Source organism: Taudactylus pleione, unplaced genomic scaffold (assembly GCF_031769625.1).
Source record: "Taudactylus pleione unplaced genomic scaffold, aTauple2 ptg000006l, whole genome shotgun sequence".
Lineage (NCBI taxonomy): Eukaryota > Metazoa > Chordata > Amphibia > Anura > Myobatrachidae > Taudactylus > Taudactylus pleione.
This window is the reverse complement of record NW_028284409.1, coordinates 28,331,597-28,347,148: the sequence shown is the minus strand read 5'-3', so window position 1 is coordinate 28,347,148 and position 15,552 is coordinate 28,331,597. Positions and strand designations below refer to the sequence as shown.

At 35.4% G+C, this 15,552-nt stretch overlaps 1 protein-coding gene and 1 pseudogene across 4 annotated transcripts in view; one reads left to right on the top strand and one right to left on the bottom strand.

Moving 5' to 3' along the window:
* AGPAT4 (1-acylglycerol-3-phosphate O-acyltransferase 4) overlaps positions 1 to 15,552 on the top strand; it is a 202,493-nt gene that overhangs the window by 108,730 nt on the left and 78,211 nt on the right. The gene's annotated exons all lie outside the window — the stretch shown is intronic.
* LOC148543168 (5S ribosomal RNA) lies at positions 2,629 to 2,746 on the bottom strand (annotated as a pseudogene).

The following is a 15,552-nucleotide window of genomic DNA, read 5'->3' as shown; positions in this document are numbered from 1 at the left end:
GATGATGTGTTTGCGCTTGTCCTGAAAATTTAGGAAATCTACTCCAGTTTTTCACCTTGTTTAATTCATAGTCTTGTTTGTCCCTGATGAACTTTTTTTCTTTACCTTTCATGACATCTTCCTCAATACGTTCTAGTTTGCGTACTAGTACCACATCATTTGTTCTATAGTCTTCTTTATCTTTGAAAGCCTCCATTTTTGTCTCTTTGTTTTTAATTTCTGTCTCTAGTTCAGAGAGAATCAATTTCTTTTCATTTATAATCAGTTTCATAAGGTCTATGGAGCATTTATGTAGGGTGTTGTCCCATTTTTCCATAAACCCTGGATCATCCACCCTAAATGTGGGATTTTTCAGGAGTCTTAAACCTCTTATTACCCTGATCACAGAGATATAAGGCTCCAATCCTTTTATGTCCCACCATGCTTTTATCTCTTTGGTGATGAGTTTTTCAAGTTCCCAAAACATGTTATCTAGATATTCAGTAGGGACATTGGTGCTGATTTGTGTTATATCCTCATTAAAAGTTTTCTGGCATAAATCACTCCTTCTATTTCTGCGTTAATTATTTTGGTACATAATTTCAGTAGTAGGGTTATTGGATATCTGAAGGCTGCTATATACAGTAACCAAAGATTTTTTATAGAAATGAAACACAGCGCCAAAAGATAATAAGCACCCTTACTTGATTCAATAAAGAAAATGTATTTTCTTTAAAAACTGTACAATTAGTCGAACATATTTAAGTCGTATTTGTTAAAAATATATACCTTTTAAAGTACAAAAAACATGTGTATATAGCACTCCCCTATAGTCTGGGTGTCAGCTCCAACAGAAGAAATACAACAGTGGTGATCTGCTGTTAATAAAATTGTGAAAAAATTGGATCTGTTTGAAAGCGCCTATGTGCTAAACAAAGTGCTGTGCATAAATAAATAAATACTGATAATAAGCTAATTAAGGTAGGTAATGTTTTTGTGTGGTATTTAAACCAGAAAGTGCATAGTGCAATTATGAAAACACTCTTGGTAATAAATATAACCAATATTAACCCCTAGTAAAGTGCAAATAGTGTAAGAGTTAAAACTGTACTCTGACTAAAACATATATATAAAAAATAGTTTATTTTAAAGCAATAAAAATTATATAGAGACAGAATAAATAAATAATGGTGTGCAAAAATCACGTACTGTGTACAACAATTACGTATCTTTTATAGACCCATATATTAGAGCATATTCAAATAAATAAATAATATAAAAAAGACATAACAACTAGTATATTAAAAAAGGACTTCTGCAGCTTATCTGATATAATAGAAGTGAAAGGTAAGAAGGACATCCAATGCGTTTCATCTGCCAATCAGACTTCTTCAAGGATTAAAAAGCTCCTGTGGGGTGTCTGGTTTATAAACCCCCTTAATAGGGACAAACTAGCCTCAATTTAGAGTTAATTGGGTCACTTCCGGTTCCTGGATGATAATTAATTCAGTAACCAGGATCCAAAGAACTGAATATATAAGTTAATATGGATATGGCTAAAGTAAGGTGTAATATCGTGCTATTTATTTAACAATAATAAACTTTTTCAATCCAGTGGGGTCTCCAATATGCCCAGCGCATTGTAATACATCCGTCCATCCTGAGACCTCTCCGAGCGTCACTTCCGCCCTTCTCCTCGGATCAGTTATAGAGCGTCATCACTGGCTGGTTACGACATCCGCCCTTGAGGTGCGTCACTTCCGCCCATTCATTAATCCCGGTTGCGGCCATCTTGGTCCTCCTTTAAGTATATCGCGGCCAACTTTGTCCACCCGAATCTTCCTCGTGATGTACTGTTTCTCGTAATTCTTCATGGTAATCATCATCTCAGCTCAGCGTGCAGCTTCCGCCCTTACTGTGGATATTCTATCTCTTAATCATTATGTCATCTTTGTCCTCACAGATATGCAGTGCTGCCATCTTTGTCCACCCGCTTCTTGTTAATTCACGGATCCAGGCCATTATTTTCTAGTCAATTAAAACAAAGTGTTTAAGGCATCTTTTTCTTAAAAATGGTATATAAAGTAGGATCTAGTCATATGTTAAAAAACAGGGATAACATAATCCACAGAATATTAGTGATTCTTCTATAGGTAAAAAACTTCAGTGAATGCTGATAAATATTACTAGTGAAGTGGTCTAAAAGCATAACCTACTGATATAACCCCCAGCAATAAATCAATCAAATGAGCTGATAAAAGTATTATTATTGGTATTATTATTATAAATACTATGACACCTAATAGGGAATATTCAACCAGGAGATAATTATCAATGGATATATATCAAAACAAAGGGGAGATCCAAAAAAAAATAAAAAATGGGAAAATCCAAAAGATAGGGAGTTTTTGGAGGAGACGTTAGCAAATAAGTTCATAAAAAATCCAAAGAACAAGAAGAAAATCCAGAAGTATATGTTCTCAATCATTTGTATAAGTATTTCCAATGTACAAATTATAATTAGTCTCTAAAAAGGTAAATTTGCCTTTCCTTTACTTATCCATAGTACATGGATCCTCGTATTCTTAGGACATGATACACATACCATGTCCGAACACTGCTAGGGGATATACATACATGTCCAATGTACATCTACTGCACCTGGTCTTCCCCAGCGGTCACCCTTCTGAGTACTGGCCAGGCCCCAAATACTTAGCTTCCAAGATCAGACGGGATTGGGCGCTTAAACATGGGTATGGCTGTAGATAATTAGGACAAAATATATCTACCCAATTGTGTCTGTCGCAGTTCTTAGATAAAAGGAGCTATCTCATAGCTCTCGTTGAAGCCTAGGGGAGTCATGGTATCCAATTCGAAGATCCAGTACATCTCTCGTCTTGAAAGTTTGTTCACTAAGTCTCCTCCTCTCTGTCCCAATTCAACATGCTCAATTGCCTTAAAAGTTAAATCTTCTGGATCGGAGTTGTGATGTAAAGTAAAGTGTCTAGTAACCAAATGTCCTTCTATCTTGTTTTTAATGTTGCGTATGTGCTCTTGTATCCGCAATTTCAGGGTTCTCTTAGTTTTACCCACATACTTCAGCCCACAACTGCATTCTAGAATGTAAATCACATAAGTGGAGTTACAATTCATGTGATGTTTAATCTTGTACTCTTTAGTGTTATCAGCATTCGTAAAAGTCCTTCTTTGTCGATGCACCAGTTTACATACATTGCATTTTCCACATTTGTAGGAACCCGGACAACTATGGAAAGGGGTGTCTTTTGTGAAATTGCCTATCCTTAACATACTTGGGGCCAGTGTATCTTTCAGGCTTTTGGCTTTTCTGAACACAACTGGAGGTTTAGGTGGAATAACTTCTTTCAGGATTGGATCCATTAATAAGAGTTTCCAATGTTTATTAAGTATAGTCTTTATCTTTTTTTCCTGTGCATTATAAGTAGTAATAAACGGAATGATGTTGTTCTCTTGTTTCTTGGAATCCTTATACTTCAGTAGATCACATCTTTTAAGTTGATTGGTCTTATTTTCTGCTTCCAGTATGATGTTAGCAGGATATTCCTTTTCTAGGAACCTATTGGTGTACAGCCGTATCTGTTCATCACATGTATTTTGCTCACTACAATTTCTTTTTATTCTGTGGAATTGAGAACGTGGTATATTCTTTTTCCATTTCTGTAAGTGTCCACTCTTGTAGTGTAGATAGCTGTTGGTATCAACTTCTTTTATATAATTCTTCGTAGATATCTGATTACCTTCACTGATTAAAACCAAAACTAAAAATTCAATGGAAGCCGCATTAATGTTGGATGTGAACTTAAGATTCATATTATTATCAGTGATAAAATCCAGAAATGATTTAAAAAGATCCTCCGTACCTTCCCATATTATAAGGATATCATCTATGTAGCGTTTGTATAGTATAACATTGTTCTTAAATGGATTGTTGTTGTAAATGTAATTATTCCCCCAGCACCCCATAAAAAGATTAGCAAAACTTGGGGCAAAAATTGTCCCCATTGCAGTCCCACAAATTTGTCTATAAAATTTATTTACAAATTTAAAATAATTGTGGTTCAAGATAAAAGCCATAATATCACATAAAAATTCTCTATGTGGGGTGCTAATAGATGAATCCATGTCCAAAAATTCTCTACAAGCATTGATTCCTTTGTCATGTTCAATGCATGTATACAATGATTGTACATCAATTGTTATCCATAAATAGGATTCTTTCCACTCTATTCCTTCCATAATTTGTAGGACGTTAGTAGTATCCTTGAGATATGATTGTAGCTGTATGACATATTTCCGTAGAAATATGTCCACGTACTCCGATAAATGTGATGTCAGGGAATCAATCCCTGCAATAATTGGTCTCCCCGGTGGACTGATCATTGATTTATGGACTTTGGGAAGAAAGTAAAAAATGGGGGTAGTTGGATTGGTTACCAGGAGATATTGAAATTCTTCTTTTGTAATGATACCATTATGTAATCCATATACAAGTAATATTCTCAATTCATCTATATACTCTTCTAAGGGATCTCCATCCAATATAGCGTATGAGTTTATATCTCCTAAAAGTCTATTGGATTCTTCAAGATAGTAAGATCGATCCATTATTACCAATCCACGCCCTTTATCAGCTTGTTTGATAACTATTTCTTGATTCTTCTGAAGATTCTTGAGTGCTTCTTTCTCTCTATTTTTCAAATTTTGTTCAATGGGAGCCTCAATGTTTTCCTCACAAAAGTCTTTTTTCACCAATTCATAGAAGATACTGAGGTAATTACCTTTAGATTCTATTGGATAGTATTTAGATTTATTTTTCAAACCCGATTTTGACTCATTTTCAGTATAGTTCTTAATACCTGCATTATCTTTTCTCAAGAAATGACGTTTCAGTGTGAGATTTCTCACAAATTTATTCAGGTCGATAAAGGTTTGAAATTTATTCATGTTACTAGAGTGTGCAAAGGATAATCCTTTACTCAAAAGAGACACTTCAGACTGTGTTAATATATGTTTAGATAAATTAAAGATCCCCTTCGCCTTAGGGTCTATTGCACATTTCTTCTTTTGTAATTTCTTCCTATTGCCACCTCTAGTTCCTCTTCTTCTCTTGTTCTTCTTTTCATAGGTGATGCTAATCTCGTGGTTTCTTTGAAGAAGGTTTTTCTTGGATTCGTCCTGTTGTACTCTGGGCCCGGAGATAAAAAATCCATATCACTAGTGGACTCATACCGCTGAAGTGTGGAAAATCGATTCTTCGTATGATAGGTTTTATGTTGATTGAATTCTGTATGATCATCATCCCTTTTGAAACTTTGTCTCCTTCTATATGGCACCATTCTCCATGGAGTTCTTACTTGACCAGGATGATGTGTTTGCGCTTGTCCTGAAAATTTAGGAAATCTACTCCAGTTTTTCACCTTGTTTAATTCATAGTCTTGTTTGTCCCTGATGAACTTTTTTTCTTTACCTTTCATGACATCTTCCTCAATACGTTCTAGTTTGCGTACTAGTACCACATCATTTGTTCTATAGTCTTCTTTATCTTTGAAAGCCTCCATTTTTGTCTCTTTGTTTTTAATTTCTGTCTCTAGTTCAGAGAGAATCAATTTCTTTTCATTTATAATCAGTTTCATAAGGTCTATGGAGCATTTATGTAGGGTGTTGTCCCATTTTTCCATAAACCCTGGATCATCCACCCTAAATGTGGGATTTTTCAGGAGTCTTAAACCTCTTGGTACCCTGTTCACAGAGATATAAGGCTCCAATCCTTTTATGTCCCACCATGCTTTTATCTCTTTGGTGATGAGTTTTTCAAGTTCCCAAAACATGTTATCTAGATTTTCAGTAGGGACATTGGTGCTGATTTGTGTTATATCCTCATTAAAAGTTTTCTGGCATAAATCACTCCTTCTATTTCTGCGTTAATTATTTTGGTACATAATTTCAGTAGTAGGGTTATTGGATATCTGAAGGCTGCTATATACAGTAACCAAAGATTTTTTATAGAAATGAAACACAGCGCCAAAAGATAATAAGCACCCTTACTTGATTCAATAAAGAAAATTTATTTTCTTTAAAAACTGTACAATTAGTCGAACATATTTAAGTCGTATTTGTTAAAAATATATACCTTTTAAAGTACAAAAAGCATGTGTATATAGCACTCCCCTATAGTCTGGGTGTCAGTTCCAACAGAAGAAATACAACAGTGGTGATCTGCTGTTAATAAAATTGTGAAAAAATTGGATCTGTTTGAAAGCACCTATGTGCTAAACAAAGCGCTGTGCATAAATAAATAAATACTGATAATAAGCTAATTAAGGTAGGTAATGTTTTTGTGTGGTATTTAAACCAGAAAGTGCATAGTGCAATTATGAAAAAACTCTTGGTAATAAATATAACCAATATTAACCCCTAGTAAAGTGCAAATAGTGTAAGAGTTAAAACTGTACTCTGACTAAAACATATATATAAAAAATAGTTTATTTTAAAGCAATAAAAATTATATAGAGACAGAACAACAATTACGTATCTTTTATAGACCCATATATTAGAGCATATTCAAATAAATAAATAATATAAAAAAGACATAACAACTAGTATATTAAAAAAGGACTTCTGCAGCTTATCTGATATAATAGAAGTGAAAGATAAGAGGGACATCCAATGCGTTTCATCTGCCAATCAGACTTCTTCAAGGATTAAAAAGCTCCTGTGGGGTGTCTGGTTTATAAACCCCCTTAATAGGGACAAACTAGCCTCAATTTAGAGTTAATTGGGTCACTTCCGGTTCCTGGATGATAATTAATTCAGTAACCAGGATCCAAGAACTGAATATATAAGTTAATATGGATATGGCTAAAGTAAGGTGTAATATCGCGCTATTTATTTAACAATAATAAACTTTTCAATCCAGTGGGGTCTCCAATATGCCCAGCGCATTGTAATACATCCGTCCATCCTGAGACCTCTCAGAGCGTCACTTCCGCCTTTCTCCTCGGATCAGTTATAGAGCATCATCACTGGCTGGTTACGACATCCGCCCTTGAGGTGCATCACTTCCGCCCATTCATTAATCCCGGTTGCGGCCATCTTGGTCCTTTAAGTATATCGCGGCGAACTTTGTCCACCCGAATCTTCCTCGTGATGTACTGTTTCTCGTAATTCTTCATGGTAATCATCATCTCAGCTCAGCGTGCAGCTTCCGCCCTTACTGTGGATGTTCTATCTCTTAATCGTTATGTCATCTTTGTCCTCACAGATTTGCAGTGCTGCCATCTTTGTCCACCCACTTCTTGTTAATTCACGGATCCAGGCCATTATTTTCTAGTCAATTAAAACAAAGTGTTTAAGGCATCTTTTTCTTAAAAATGGTATATAAAGTAGGATCTAGTCATATGTTAAAAAACAGGGGTAACATAATCCACAGAATGTTAGTGATTCTTCTATAGGTAAAAAACTTCAGTGAATGCTGATAAATATTACTAGTGAAGTGGTCTAAAAGCATAACCTACTGATATAACCCCCAGCAATAAATCAATCAAATGAGCTGATAAAAGTATTATTATTGTTATTATTATTATAAATACTATGACACCTAATAGGGAATATTCAACCAGGAGATAATTTTCAATGGATATATATCAAAACAAAGGGGAGATCCAAAAAAAAAAGAAAATGGGAAAATCCAAAAGATAGGGAGTTTTTGGAGGAGACGTTAGCAAATAAGTTCATAAAAAAATCCAAAGAACAAGAAGAAAATCCAATGTACAAATTATAATTAGTCTCTCAAAAGGTAAATTCGCCTTTCCTTTGCTTATCCATAGTACATGGATCCTCGTATTCTTAGGACATGATACACATACCATGTCCGAACACTGCTAGGGGATATACATACATGTCCAATGTACATCTACTGCACCTGGTCTTCCCCAGCGGTCACCCTTTTGAGTACTGGTCAGGCCCCAAATACTTAGCTTCCAAGATCAGACGGGATTGGGCGCTTAATCATGGGTATGGCTGTAGACAATTAGGACAAAATATATCTACCCAATTGTGTCTGTCGCAGTTCTTAGATAAAAGGAGCTATCTCATAGCTCTCGTTGAAGCCTCGGGGAGTCATGGTATCCAATTCGAAGATCCAGTACATCTCTCGTCTTGAAAGTTTGTTTGCTAAGTCTCCTCCTTTCTGTCCCAATTCAACATGCTCAATTGCCTTAAAAGTTAAATCTTCTGGATCGGAGTTGTGATGTAAAGTAAAGTGTCTAGCAACCAAATGTCCTTCTATCATGTTTTTAATGTTGCCTACGTGCTCTTGTATCCGTAATTTCAGGGTTCTCTTAGTTTTACCCACATACTTTATCCCACAACTGCATTCTAGAATGTAATTCACATAAGTGGAGTTACAATTCATGTGATGTTTAATCTTGTACTCTTTAGTGTTATCAGCATTCGTAAAAGTCCTTCTTTGTCGATGCACCAATTTACATACATTGCATTTTCCACATTTGTAGGAACCCGGACAACTATGGAAAGGGGTGTCTTTTGTGAAATTGCCTATCCTTAACATACTTGGGGCCAGTGTATCTTTCAGGCTTTTGGCTTTTCTAAACACAACTGGAGGTTTAGGAGGAATAACTTCTTTCAGCATTGGATCCATTAATAAGAGTTTCCAATGTTTATTGAGTATAGTCTTTATCTTTTTTTCCTGTGCATTATAAGTAGTAATAAACAGAATGATGTCGTTCTCTTGTTTCTTGGAATCCTTATACTTAAGTAGATCACATCTTTTAAGTTGATTGGTCTTATTTTCTGCTTCCAGTATGATGTTTAGCAGGATATTCCTTCTGTAGCTAGGAGGTGTCCCTCTGTATCTAGGAGGTGAGTACATTTAACTGCAATGTAATGATGTGCTAGGCATATATGCTAGTGTTAGGGACCTGCAGAAAAATGGTGTCCCTTGATGCTGGGCTGCACTTAAATGCTTTGATCAAATCATGACAAAATCCCCTTTGTTTTATTTGCTGCACACACATAAATTTGCAGTATACTATTGTTAGCGCCGATAGCAAAAGTTTTTCTGTAGGGATTTCGATGCCTGTCATTTAACCCTTGCCAGGATTAGACAGTCTGGAAGCCGACGGTCGGGATTCCGTCCATCAGCTTCACGACCTCTTCCCCTGGGTAGGTGTGGTAAACAACAAAGGATGGCCATTTTAAAAGAGACCTTTACATGTTCTCCTCTTACCACTGCACATTTGAACCCTACTTCATACCTCTCCTAATGCTATAATTATAAGAAGGTGAACTACAGTATATATAAATTATTGATTTAATATATTATGACAATTGCTAGTTTGAAACCTGTTCATACCCTAGAGTGTGGGATCCCCTATAACACCCAGTATAATAAAGGTGCTCAGTAGAAAACTAAGAGCTGTACTGTAGAGATGTATTGTGTCTGGTCCTGCTGGATGCAGGGTACTGTGGAGATAAGTTGCAGATCAGATATTTTTTCCATACCTAACAACATTTGGGAGGGGACAATCCAGAATCTGTGTGTGCACTTTTGGTGAGTATATGAAAAGAGAAGATGGCCATGCTCCAAGGGGGCATGGTCACGCATCACACCCCCCATTTTATGGGCTGCCTCTAAACTGCAGGAACCATATCCATTCACCACTTCTCTAAGAGAGAGTGCCCTCCCAACCATTCTCCCCTTAGGAAACTGCAGCCTGTAGTTGGGAACTGTGGGACAGTGTCGGAAAAGCAATACTGTCCCATCAAAATTGGAACAGTTGAGAGGTCTGGACTCTCACTCTTGAGAAGTGGTTTTGCATACTAAGGGGGAAATGTATAAAACTTTTAAAGCGGGCAAGTGGAGAAGTTGCCTATAGGAACCAATCAGATTCTACCTATCATTTTATAGAACTAATGCTGGGCATACACTATACAATTATCTGTCAGACATCTGTCCATTCTGGATGGTTGCAATGAAAATCTGGTAATGTATGGGAGCAAATGACAATCATCCATTTGCTCACAAACACTGAAAAACAAAGAAAAATTGCCATTCGGATTTCAGACAAATTGGTTAAATCAAATTAATTTAACCAATTTATACAATCGTTTTTGTCCATTTTCCAGTGTTTAAGAACATATGGTCGATTTTCATTGGCTCCCATACATTACCAGATTTTCATTCCAACCAGCCAGATTGGACAGCTATCTGACAGATAATTGTATAGTGTTTGCCCAGCATTGCTAAATAAATCTTACCTAGACACTGATTGGTTGCTGTTGGTAAATTGTTTACTTCTCCACTTGTCCTCTTTAGAAGATTTACTACATCTCTCCCACAGTGACCGCAGTGAGAGGGAACTTCAGCAATCAAAGGTCTGAATTTTGTGTTAAGAGATTAGCAGGGCATTTTTATAAAATAAAGAAATATTTGCAGGATATCTAGCTGCAAATATGAAGCATCCCTAGGATGTACACTACATGGACAGAAGTATTTGGACGCCTGACCATTACACCAACAGGGACTGTAATGACATTGTATTCAAATACATATACTTTAAAATGGAGTTGGTCCCCCTTTTGTAGCTATAGCAGCTTCCACTCTTCTTGGAAGGCTTTCCACAAGATTTTGGAGCGTTTCTTTGGAAATTTGTGCCCATTCATTCTGTAGAGCATTTGTGAGGTCAGGCACTGGTGTTGGACAAGAAGGCCTGGCTCACAATCTCCAGTTTATCCCAAGGTACTTGATGGGGCTGAGGTCAGGACCCTGTGTCAGGGCCAGTCAAGTTCTTCCACACGAAACTCATCTAACCATGTCTTTATAGTTCTTGCTTTGTGCACTGGTGCACAGTCATGTTGGGAAAGAAAAGCGCCTTCCCCAAACTGTTGCCATAAAGTTGGAAGCATAGCATTGTCCAAAATGTCTTGGTATGCTGAAGCATTAAGATTGCCCTCCACTGGAGATAAGGGGCCTAGCCCAAACCCTGAAAAACAGCCCCATAACATTATCCCTCCTCCACCAAAACTTCACAGTTGTGCCAAGGCAAGTAACGTTCTCCGGGCATCCGCCAAACCCAGACTCGCCCATCTGACTGCCAAACAGAGAAGTGTGATTCGTTACTTCGCAGAACGTTTCCACTGCTCCACAGTTCAGTGTCTGTGTGCTTTACACCACTCCATCCAACGCTTGGCATTTGACTTGCTGATATGAGGCTTGCATGCAGCTGCATAGACATGGAAACCCATACCGTTAAGCTCCCGCCACACAGTTTTTGTGCTTACATTAATGCCAGTGGAAGTTTGGAACTCTTCAGCTATGGAATCAGCAGAGCAATGGTGACTTTTCTGCACCATGCGCCTTAGCAGTCGTTGACCCCGCTCTGTGATTTTACATGATCTTCTGCTTTGTGGCTGAGTTCCTGTTGTTCCTAAATGCTTCCACTTTCTAATAATATCACTTACAGTTGACTGTGGAATATCCAGCAGCGATAAAATTTCACAAACTGTCTTAGTCTTATTACAAAGGTGGCATCCTATCACAGTACCACGTTTGAAGTCACTGAGCTATTCAGAACGACCCATTTTGTATCACAAATGTTTGCAAATGGAGACTGCATGGCTAGGTGCTTGCTTTTATACACCTGTGGCTACAGGTCTGATTGAAACACTTCAATTCAATAATTAACAGGTGTGGGCAAACATTTTTTTGTCCATATAGTGTATGTACGGTGGACTGTAGCAGATCTCTCCAAAGTCTGGTGCGGTTCTCATATTTGATTGCAAAAGCGGCTGACATGTTTCTATGGGGCCAGCTAATATGCCAAATTTAGCAAGCTCCAGAATGTGAAGCATTCCAGAATTTTGCTCCAGTAGTTACTGTGTGTTAGCCCATATTAGTCTCTGACTGTGCATGCGAAGTAGCATGACAAGTTTTGAACCCAGGTGTGAAGTAAATGTACTAGCAATTACTTTACTTCTCATACATTGCAGGGACGGTCTCCTCTCGTAGTCTCTGTCTATGCACTTGATTAATGATACATCCCAGAGATACTTAATTTCTTATTGTGGCAATAAGAAATTATAATTTTCATGACCAATTCCTGATAACTAATAAACATGCCCCACAGTGGTAATAAAATATGCATACAATATAAAACTCTTAATGATGGTTTTCCCTGAATAATTGTAATGGACACACTTGCAGCTTGCCAGGCTTTACTTAAGGATTATAGTACATACAAAGTGTAACAGTGCCCATTATTGCACGAGTAAATGGAATAGGCTATTTTTTTCAGCAAATTGTTTTAGAAAAATGATCGTGACTAAAATAGTGTGGCCCATTAAATATATCAATATTCTGTAATATAAGCAAACTCCAGTGGTTTAACAGTTGCAAAAGTCTGCAATAAATCCCAGCACCATCAACACCACAAAATAATATAGTGTATTATATAAAAAAACAGTATTAAAAACCTGTGCATATAAATAGTAACAAATGTGCATCAGATATAATTACAAGAAGATATAAGTTCCAGATATAAGTTCCAAGAGGAAGAGAAGGAGTACACATCACAACAACAGTAGGGTGGAAGCTCAAGTCATGGTGAAGTGTCCAATGTCCAAAGCGTTTCGTATAACACTTCTTCAGGGATGTGGTTCATGGGGTGTAAGCCAAATTGAGCTGCTTAAATATGGTAGTAATAATTGACCAACCAAACAAAAAACATTTGTGAAAATTAACACAGCTACAGTGAACAGTAATGTTGTAGAAATCTAATGGGACTACAAACTGACTGACAATTATTTATATAAAGTGCTGATAACCCACAAGTGAGAGGTTTTATCAATCTGTACATTCATCTTATGAAAATGTTAATTAAAAGCACTTAAAATGCTAATATAAGCATAAATTAAAATTTGTGCAAATATGTGAACATAATGTAAACTTTAAAAAGTATGTTAACAAAAAATGGGCACCGTATTGGAGACCTATAGTGTTAAATCTGTAAAAGGCACAGTGACTCTGAATAGTAATGTAGTAAAAACCTAATAGTACTACAAAAAATGGCCAGAAATTATTCATATAAAGTGCTGAGTAACCTACAAGTGACAGGTTTTCTCAATCTGCACATTCATATCTTATGAAATGCACTTAAAAAGCTAATATAAGCATAAGTGAAAGTATGTACAAATATGGAAACAAACTTTACGAAAAAGCCATAGGCTAACCAACTGGAAGTGATGCGATTCAGCAATGCCATCTTTAAGGAGTCCATGAACCATAAGGAGGTGGCCATTTTGGGAGAGACTAAATTCAATAATGATTAGCTAATGCTTATAATTCTAATATGTTTTACTTAAATAAACAATTAATAAATTAAAAGGGATCTTTTTCTTTATACTGTAAGTGATCGATCACTAACATAATTACCCATATTAAGAGAAAATTAAAGTTACTGATAATTACTATATTGGCGATATATAAACTTTAAGAAAATAAGCATGAGCCTGGTATTAAAAAGACTTTATATACAATTAAAATGATAGACTCAATTATTCAGTGCCATTTTAAAAAAAAACATAAGATAGCAGCTATAAGGGAACAGTCATATTAGGACAGAAAAAATTAAGTGATTGAATGTGTATTTATTTTAAATGTAATCATTGGGATAATTTTCACATTACATCGTTATCATATCATACAGATAAATTACGTCATATGTTACATATAGATAATTAATTATACAGGTAAATCACATTGCATGTATTTTACAGGCATGTATTTGACAAATACATCATTGCAGATGTCTCGTGGTTAATGGCAATGGTATTTATCAATACAGATATCTCAGCATTATACCGTTTACCGTAGGAGATGGCGATACAAAATAACATTCAACATAAGCCATACAGTATAAATACAGTATATATAATAAGGATATATATTAGACCAATAAACCCAAACCTAAAGATCCAAAATTGAATATTAAAAAAAAAGAAAAAACATTAGTGACTGGCGAATAAAATTAATAAAAAGATAAGAAACAATTTCAAGGCCACCAGTCAGACCATTTGGACTCAAAGTATCCATTGAATAAATCCAATGTCTTTTTCTGGACATTATTAAATCTCTATTATAATGATATGAGAGAATGTGTTTCAAAACTGTAAACATGTATGAGTATTAGATCCATGTATTTGGGTATTACATCATATTTTTTACCATTTTCTAGTTGGAAAGAAAAAGGCTTCACATACTTAAATTTGCAAACATTGCAACAAATGCATGATATACAACCCTTATTATTCGATCTTGACCAACTCTCCTTTTTTATATAAAAGTATGATTTTTTTTTATATTACTAGGTGCTATCATATTTAATGGTCTAGCTTTTCTGTAAATTATTTGAGGTTTTGATGGGAGATCAGTTATTTGAGCACAATATTCCAATGGCTATTGAGTATTTTTAATTTTTTTTATATTCAACATTAATATTGAGTAATGAATTGTCTCTTATTTTTAAACTTGTCAAAAGGCTTATTGCTTTTTTTCTTTTACTAAATCAGCTCAGCTCTTTGATATTGCTCTGATTCTGGTTTCTTCCCATTTTCTTCTCTATAACCTCTAAAAAATTTCTCAAAAGAGATACAATTTCTCTGAATACCCAGTTTTTGAAAGTCATTCTTATTCTTATTAATTGAGAATAAGGGACATTCTCCTTCCAGATGTTCATATGACAACTGGTGGAGGGTATGTAGTTATTGGCATCTATACTATTTTTAAATGAGTGTACAAATTTTTCTCCTATGATTATTATCCAATAGAATGTCCAAATAATCAATATTTGTATTGCTTGATTTATGAGTTAATTTTAAATTTTAAAAATGTTGTTTATATATTCTAGTAATTTAACTACACTATTAATATTATCTTTCCATATAAAGATTAAATCGTCAATATATATATGATACAGTTTCACATTGCTCTTAACTACTCAGTTATCATAGATGGATTTTTGTTCCCATGTGCCCATAAAAATATTGTCATTAGGCTGTTGCAAGTTTGGTGGCAGTACCATATATTTGTTTAAAAAAATCCTACCCAAGTTTAATTTTTTTTCTAAATAAAACTAATACTGTCTAAAATGAAGATTCTCTCTCTTTCTTGTAAATTTAAGTCTTCATCCAGTTTACATTTGATTTGCACGTAACACCTTATCATATGGAATTGAATACAATGTTCGGACATCTACTGTAATCCAATGATCACCCTCTTCCCATGATAACCCTTCCAGAATACAAAGTAATTTAGTGTATATTTTAATGTAGGAAGAGAGAGATTTAACATAAGGCAGCAATTTTATGTCTACATAATGAGAAATTGGCAGTCAAAAATTCTACAGAGATTATGGGTCTGTGGGTACTCTTTCTTCTTGTGCACTTTTGGTAAGTGGTAAAATGTTGCCATTTTTGAATGTTTAACATAAAGATTATTCAATTCTTCCTGATCAATAA